Source organism: Arachis hypogaea, chromosome 5 (genome assembly GCF_003086295.3).
Source record: "Arachis hypogaea cultivar Tifrunner chromosome 5, arahy.Tifrunner.gnm2.J5K5, whole genome shotgun sequence".
Classification (NCBI taxonomy): Eukaryota; Viridiplantae; Streptophyta; class Magnoliopsida; order Fabales; family Fabaceae; genus Arachis; species Arachis hypogaea.
Window position 1 is genome coordinate 45,171,309 of NC_092040.1, and position 9,338 is coordinate 45,180,646.

Genomic DNA, 9,338 nt, shown 5'->3' on the forward strand with positions numbered 1-9,338 from the left:
CATGGAAGAAGAGGAAGATGCGTAAATAAAGGAGGAAGCCATGCACACTCCATGCTTGCACACTCCAATAATTAAGGAGGAAGCCATACAAGTCCCTTCAACTCTATGCATGCAAGCTTCTGAGAAGAAAAATATGAATGCACCGGCCACATTTGAATTGAAGTCTTCTCCCCTAACACTTGAATATGCTTTCCTTGGTCTTAGTAAATTAGAAAGTTGTCTGGGTTACTTTTTGGTGGGTATATTTTTTCTCCTCATGTCTACTGAAGTCATTTCTCTTAACCAACTAGAAGAAGAGGAAGAAAATTCAAGAACCAACCGTCAAGCTAATAACGTTAAAGAAGCGCTTGTTGGGAGGTAACCCAATATTAGGTAATTTTTTTTCTTTTTTCTTTTTGCTTTACTTCATGTTGCATATGTATTTCATGGATTAAGTTTAGTGTTGCTACACTAACATGATGCTTGCATTTCACTGGGTACTTGGTCCAACCTCTCATTGATTGTGTCACACTAAGTTTGGTGTTTGACGGAGAATAAATGTCGGTAAAGAATTTCTCAATAAAATCACATTACAAGTATAGTTCTAAACTGACATACAATCCTCGGTCAACATTTAATTTGTTTGTCACTTAAGCAAACCCAATAAAAATAATTGAAGTATTTAAACCTCGGGTCGTCTCTCAAAGGAATTGCAGGGAAGTGTATTTATTATTGGTTATAGGAAAGTATTTTTGGGATTTTTGAATGATGAACAAGGAATGTAAATAACAAGAAAATAAACTAACAACTAAGAAAAGTCCTAGAAAGGGTTGAGAATTGGAATTCCTATCCTCATTATCATCGTCAATTGTGATGGTAATTGCCTTTTTCTCTCACTTAGTTAACCTCTAACAATTGAAGGAAAGTCAAGTAAGCAAAATCAACTAAAGCTCACAAGTCCTAATCAAAGACTAGATTTAGTGAAGTTCAAGCCAACTAGCAACTTTCAATCACCAATTAACAAGAGACTTTGATAATTCAAGAGTCTCCAAATTACTTAATCCAAGCCAAGAACACAAAAATCTATTTTAAAATTCAACCAAGTATTTTATCAAACCCTTGGAAGGCACAAAATAAAAACATAGAAAACTAACAAGAAATAGTAAAATCTAAGACTAACAATTGCAAGGAAACAATACTAACAAATTAAAGAAAGTGACAATAAACATAAAATACCTTAATTGGATTAAAAAAAAATTGGAATCAACCAGGAGTCATGAACAATAAAGCAACAAGGTAAAGGAAACAACATATAAAACTAAGAAAGCAAAGAGGTAATAACAAGGAATTAAAAGAAGAACTTCAATCAAGATAAGAAGTATAATCTAAACCTAGATGAAACTGAAAATAAAAGAAGAAACCCTAAACCTAGAGAGAGGAGAGAGCCTCTCTCTTTAGAATTCTACATTTAAAAACTAAAGTGTGTATGAAAGAATGATTTGAATGTGCTTCCGCTCCACTCTCCAGCCTCTTGTCTTCCTTTTCGGAGCTGAAACTGGGCCAAAAGCAGTCCAGAAATCACCCTCAGTGTTTTCACTTTATTGCATCACGTCACATTCGTCACGTGTACGCGTCATTTGAACTCTGCACTGGCCACACATACACGTCAGTCACGCTTACGCTTCAGCCATGCGTACTTGTCGACACCAGCTTCTCAAATATTTAATTCTTTGTGTTTCTTCCACTTTTGTATGATTTCTTTCCATCCTCTAAGCCTTTCCTACCCTATAAACCTGAGATCACTTAGGAAGCATGTTTTCAATCATAGCACAAAATTAGGAAGGAAACTTAAACACATGCAATTTACATGAATAAGTGTGAGAATAGTTGACAAAATTCACTCAATTCAATTCAAAATATATCATAAAATAGTGGTTAATCAATCTCTCCACACTTAAGTCCTCATGCTAAGCTCAAAAGAAGCTATAAAGAGTGAAGAGAAAATGGTAGGACTTATGCAATGGGACCTATCTATATGAATGCAACCACATGCTAAATGCTTCTACCTACTTGGTTAAAAGTAAATCAACCTCCAAGAATATATGAACAACTAGAGCTAGATCATGTGATTAAAGAATTGCACTAATTCAAATCATAAAATGAAGTATAAATAGACTTGCAGAAGAAAGCTCATGAAAGACGGGAACACGGATTGAGCATCAAACCCTTACCGGAAGTGTATCCGCTCTAATCGCTCAAGTGTTTAAGGGTCGATTCTCTCAATTCTCTACTAATCTTGCTTTCTAAGGCTTGTCCTTCTTCTACCAATCAACAAAAATTTAATGCATGAATACACATATCAAGAGGTCTTTTCATGGGTTACTGGTGGACGAAATTGTGATCCTCAAAATTGGTCTCTTTGTATTCGTGTGAAATCAACAATACCCCAAAGAGATCATGGTGTGATAAATTGGGATCTTAATAATCCCTGGTGTGATCATAACTCCGTTCAACTTAACCAGCAAGTGTACCGGGTCATCCAAGTAATACCTTACGTGAGTAAGGGTCGATCCCACAGAGATTGTTGGTATGAAGCAAGCTATGGTCACCTTGTAAATCTCAGTTAGGCGAATTAAATTGGTTTATGATGAGTTCGAAAATTAATTAATAAATAGAAAATAAAAGGGATAGAAATACTTATGTAAAGCAATAGTGGGAATTTCAGATAAGTGTGTGAAGATGATGTGCTCCTCTCGTATCTCTATTTTCTTATTACATTCATCCAATCCTTCCTACTCCTTTCCAGGGCAAGCTGTATGTAGGGCATCACCGTTGTCAATGGCTACATCCCATCCTCTCAGTGAAAACGTTCCTATGCTCTGTCACAGCACGGCTAATCATCTGTTGGTTCTCAATCAGGTTGGAATAGAATCCCTTGATTCTTTTGCGCTTGTCATCACGCCCAGCCTTCAGGAGTTTGAAGCTCGTCACAGTCATTCAATCCCAGAATCCTACTCGGAATACCATAGACAACTTTTAGACTTTCCGGATCCTCATGAATGCCGCCATCTATCTAGCTTATACCACGAAGATTCTGTTGAGGAATCTAAGAGATATGCGCCCGGCCTAGAGTAGAACGGAAGTGGTTGTCAGTCACGCGCGTTCATAGGTGAGAATGATGATGAGTGTCAGGGATCATCACATTCATCAAAGTTAAGTGTAACGTATATCTTGGAATAAGGATAGAAGAGAATTGAATAGAAAGTAATAATAATTGTATTGAAACTTGAGGTACAGCAGAGCTCCACACCCTTAATCTATGGTGTGCAGAAACTCCACTGTTGAAAATACATAAGTGAAAGGTTCAGGTATGGCCGAATGGCCAACCCCCATGGTCTAAGGACTAGGCGTCCAGAGATGTCTAATACACTAGTAAAAAGTCCTATTTATAATAAACTAGCTACTAGGGTTTACATGAGTAAGTAATTGATGCATAAATCCACTTCCGGGGCCCACTTGGTGTATGCTTGGGCTGAGCTTGATCTATCCACGAGCTGAGGCTTTTCTTGGAGTTGAACTCCAAGTTATAACGTGTTTTGAGCGTTCAACTCCGGATCATGACGTGTTTCTGGCGTTTAACTCCAGACAGCAGCATGTACTTGGCGTTCAACGCCAAGTTACGTCGTCAATTTCCGAATAACGTATGGACTATTATATATTGCTGGAAAGCTCTGGATGTCTACTTTCCAACGTCATTGAGAGCGCGCCAATTGGAGTTCTGGAGCTCCAGAAAATCCATTTCGAGTGTAGGGAGGTCAGATTCCAACAGCATCAGCAGTCCTTTTGTCAGCCTTTTTCAGAGTTTTGCTCAAATCCCTCAATTTCAGCCAGAAATTACCTGAAATCATAGAAAAACATACAAACTCATAGTAAAGTCCAGAAATGTGAATTTAACATAAAAACTAATGAAAACATCCCTAAAAGTAGCTTGAACTTACTAAAAACTACCTAAAAACAATGCCAAAAAGCGTATAAATTATCCGCTCATCAGTTGTAATGGGGTTAAGGCCAAGGTAAGAATATATTTGGTTAAGTGGACTAAAATCTGAATTCTTGATTGACCTAAACTTCCCCACATAGCCTAAGACAATCCATGTAATCAAAATACAAAACCTAACTACCCATTAACTATGTTTTCTACATATTCATGCATTCCAAATTTGAGTACAATACATATGCATTGCTACCATCATTTACTTTGGGGCATTTTGTCCCCTTTTTATTTTTTTCTCTTTTTTTCTTTTTTTTTATTTTTTTCTTTTTATTTTTATTTTTCTTTTTATTCTTTTTATATACATGGTGGATAATATATATATATATATATATATATATATATATATATATATATATATATAAGATCAATGCATATGATTAAGTATTAAATGCAAGAATATGTGCTCAACTATCTTTTTCACATTTTCACAAAAATATACAATACCCATTCCCAAACCAGATGTTCCCATACCCAATTTTCCCACACTTAAATCATGCACTCTCTCACTAGTCTAAGCTAACCAAGGATTCAAATTAAGAACATTTATTGTTTTCTGCTTAGAGTTAATGATGTGCTAAAATAGAGAACAAATGGGGTAAAATAGGCTCAACATTACTTTGCAAATGATGATGAAAAGGTAAGGCCATATAGGTATGTGAGCTTAGTGAAACAAAGGCCTCAATCACATAAATGCATTCATACATCAAACAATGGAAATATAGAATCAAGCAAGACAGAGATCACAACCTTAGAGAGAACAACACACACCAAAATAAAATATTGGTTGATAACATGCAACCAATCAATAGGCTCAAAATCTCACTAGGCTTGTGTGTTCTAGCTCTAAAACCATGTTTCAAAATAAATTTCTTCAAGCAAGTTCAAAAGTTTTAATTCAAATTAGTGAAATGCCCTAGAACAGTTTCTTGGAAAAGAAATCATCACTTCAACTAAGTAGTGGTAAAATATGCACAAACTTTAACTATAATGTAATGTATCATGCAAATGACTAACTAACAGAGAAGATTAAGAATTGGTGTTGGTGAAAGGAAGTAGTTACCCACGAAAGCCGGTCTCGACCTCCCCACACTTAAAGAGTGCACTGTCCTTGATGCATGCAAAGATGAGCAAAGTGGATTAGGGTGGGTTGCTACAATTGATGAGTGATGAGCAGATAATTTATACGCTTTTTGGCATTATTTTTAGGTAGTTTTTAGTAAGATCTAGCTACTTTTAGGGATGTTTTTATTAATTTTTATGCAAAATTCACATTTCTGGACTTTACTATGAATTTGTGTATTTTTCTCTGATTTCAGATATTTTCTGGCTGAAATTGAGGGACCTGAGCAAAAATCTGATAGGAAGCTGACAAAGGACTGCTGATGCAGTTGGATTCTGACCTCCCTGCACTCGAAATGAATTTTCTGGAGCTACAGAACTCCAAATGGTGCGCTCTCAACTGCGTGGGAAAGTAGACATTCAGGGCTTTACAGAAATATATAATAGTTCATACTTTATTCAAGTTTAGATGACGCAAACTGGCGTTCAACGCCAGTTCCATGCTGCATTCTGGAGTAAAACGCCAGAAACACGTCACAAACTAGAGTTAAACACCAAAAACACATTACAACTTGGCGTTTAACCCCAAGAGAAGCCTCTGCACGTGTAAAGCTCAAGCTCAGCCCAAGAAAACACCAAAGTGGGCCCTGGAAGTGGATTTCTGCACTAAGACTTATTTCTGTAAACCCTAGTAACTAGTCTAGTATAAATAGGACTTTTTACTATTGTATATTCGTCTTTTGATTGATCTTTAATCAGTGTATGCAATTTTAGACCTTCATGGGGGCTGGCCATTTGGCCATGCCTGGACCATCACTTATGTATTTTCAACGGTGGAGTTTCTACACACCATAGATTAAGGTGTGGAGCTCTGCTGTTCCTCGAGTATTAATGCAATTACTGTTATTCTTCTATTCAATTTAGCTTATTCTTATTCTAAGATATTCGTTGCACTTCAATATGATGAATGTGATGATCCGTGACACTTATCATCATTCTCACCTATGAACGCGTGCCTGACAACCACTTCCGTTCTACCTTAGATCGAGCGTGTATCTCTTGGATTCCTTAATCAGAATCTTTGTGGTATAAGCTAGAATTATTGGCGGCCATTCCTAAGATCCGGAAAGTCTAAACCTTGTTTGTGGTATTCCGAGTAGGATCTGAGATGGGATGACTGTGATGAGCTTCAAACTCGTGAGTGTTGGGCGTAGTGACAGACGCAAAAGAATCACTGGATTCTATTCCGGCATGATCGAGAACTGACAGATGATTAGCCTTGCTATGACAGAGCATTTGGACCATTTTCACTGAGAGGACGGGAGGTAGCCATTGACAACGGTGAAACCCAACATAGAGCTTGCCATGGAAAGGAGTAAGAATGATTGGATGAAAGCAGTAGGAAAGCAAAGATTCAGAAGGAACATAGTATCTTCATGCGCTTATCTGAAATTTCCACCAATGAATTACATAAGTATCTCTATCTTTATTTTAAGCTTTATTTATTTTCATATTCGAAACCCATTATAACCATTTGAATCTGCCTAACTGAGATTTACAAGATGACCATAGCTTGCTTCATACCAACAATCTCCGTAGGATCGACCCTTACTCACGTAAGGTATTACTTGGACGACCCAGTGTACTTGCTGGTTAGTTGTGCGAAGTTGTGACAAAGTGTGATTCACGTTTGAGAGCTCCAAGTCTTTGGCGCCATTGTTGATGATCACAATTTCGTGCACCAAGTTTTTGGCGCCGTTGCCGGGGATTGTTTGAGTTTGGACAACTGATGGTTCATCTTGTTGCTCAGATTAGGTAATTTTCTTCTTATTTTATTTTCAAAAACTTTTCAAAAATTTTTCAAAATTTTTCTTCTTTTTCATTTTTCCACAATTAATTTTCGAAAAAATCCAAAAAAAATAATAAAATCATAAAAACCAAGAATATTTTTGTGTTTCTTGTTTGAGTCTAGTGTCAATTTTTAAGTTTGGTGTCAATGGCATTTTTTAAAAATTTGTGCATTTTTCAAAAAAACTCATGCATGGTGTTCTTCACGATCTTCAAGTTGTTCTTGATAAGTCTTCTTATTTGATCTTTAAATTTTCTTGTTTTGTGTCTTTTGTTGTTTTTCATATACATTTTTGTATTCATAGTGCCTAAACATGAAAAATTTCTAAGTTTGGTGTCTTGCATGTTTTTCGTTTCTTGAAAATTTTTCAAAAATAAGTCTTGATGTTCATCATGATCTTCAAAGTGTTCTTCGTGTTCATCTTGAGATTCATAGTGTTATTGCATGCATTAGTGGTTTTGATCCAAAATTTTCATGTTTTGGGTCATATTTGTGTTTTTCTCTCTCCTTATAAAAAATCAAAAAAATATATTTTTCTTTTTTCTCTCATAAATTTCGAAAATTTGAGTTGACTTAGTCAAAATTTTTTAAAACTTAGTTATTTCTTATAAGTCAAGTCAAATTTTCAATTTTAAAAATCCTATCTTTTCAAAACTTTTTCAAAAATCAAATCTTTTTCATTTTTCTTTTATGATTTTCGAAATTTAAAAATATTTTTCAAAATCTTTTTCTTAATTTCATTTCAAATTTTCGAAAACTTTGCTAACAATTAATATGATTGATTCAAAAATTTGAAGTTTGTTACTTTCTTGTTAAGAAATGTTCAATCTTTAAATTCTAGAATCATATCTTTTAGTTTCTTGTTAGTTAAGTAATCAATTTTAATTTTAAAAAATCAAATCTTTTTAATTTCCTCTTCAAATATTTTTCAAAATATCTTTTCAATCATATCTTTTTAACCATATCTTTTTCAAAATATCTTTTCAATCATATCTTTTTAACCATATCTTTTTCAAATCATATCTTTTTCAAAATTAATTTCAACATCTTTTCTAACTTCTTATCTTTTCAAAATTGAATTTCAAATCTTTTTCAACTAACTAATTGACTTCTTGTTTATTTTACTAATTCTTATCTTTTTCAAAACCACCTAACTACTTTCCTTTCTCTAATTTTTGAAAATCACCTCCCTCTTTTTCAAAATTCTTTTAATTAATTAATTGTTTCAAATTTTAATTTTAATTTTATTTTTTCTTAATTTTTGAAAATCACTAACCTTTTTTTCAAAAATAATTTTCGAAATTCTCTCCCTCTCATCTCTTTCTATTTATTTTATTTATTTACTAACACTTCTCTTCATCTTAAAATTCAAACCCTCTCTTCTCTTCTGTGTTCGAATTTTTCTCCTCTTCATTCTTATTCTTCTTCTTCTACTCACATAAAAGAATCTCTCTACTGTGGTAAAGAGGATCCCTATTATTATTTTCTGTTCTCTTCTTTTTCATATGAGTAGGAGCAAAGACAAGAACATTCTTTTTGAAGCAGATCCTGAACCTGAAAGGACTCTGAAGAAGAAACTAAGAGAAGCTAAATTACAGCAATACAGAGAAAACCTTACAGAAATTTTCGAAAAAGAAGAGGAGATGGCAGCCAAAAATAATGACAACAACAATAATGCAAGGAGGATGCTTGGTGATTATACTAAACCTACTTCCAATTTTTATGGAAGAAGCATCTCAATCCCTGCCATTGGAGCAAACAATTTTGAGCTGAAGCCTCAACTAGTTGCTCTAATGCAACAAAACTGCAAGTTTCATGGACTTCCATCAGAAGATTCCTATTAGTTTTTAACTGAGTTCTTGCAGATCTGTGATACTGTTAAGACTAACAGAGTAGATCCTGAAGTCTACAGGCTCATGCTTTTCCCTTTTGCTGTAAGAGACAGAGTTAGAACATGGTTGGACTCACAACCTAAAGATAGCCTGGTCTCTTGAGATAAGCTGGTCACGGCCTTCTTGGGCAAGTTCTTTCCTCCTCAAAAGCTGAGCAAAATTAAAGTGGATGTTCAGACCTTCAAGCAAAAAGATGGTGAATCCCTCTATGAAGCTTGGGAAAGATACAAGCAGTTGACCAAAAAGTATCCTTCTGACATACTTTCAGAGTGGACCATTTCAGATATATTCTATGATGGTCTATCTGAATCCTCTAAGATGTCACTGGACCATTCTGCAGGTTGATCCATTCACCTAAAGAAAATGCCTGCAGAAGCTCAAGAACTCATTGACATTGTTGCAAATAACCAATTCATATACACCTCTGAGAGGAACCCTGTGAGTAATGGGACGCCTCAGAGGAAGGGAGTTCTTAAAATTGATGCTCTGCATGCCATATTGGCTC

At 35.0% G+C, this 9,338-nt stretch overlaps 1 non-coding gene across 1 annotated transcript; it reads right to left on the reverse strand.

The window, feature by feature from the left end:
- Positions 1 to 8,989: 8,989 nt before the first annotated feature.
- LOC112804632 (small nucleolar RNA R71) lies at positions 8,990 to 9,098 on the reverse strand. The gene has a single exon (XR_003203245.1). It is a non-coding gene; the product is annotated as a small nucleolar RNA R71 (small nucleolar RNA).
- Positions 9,099 to 9,338: the final 240 nt, after the last annotated feature.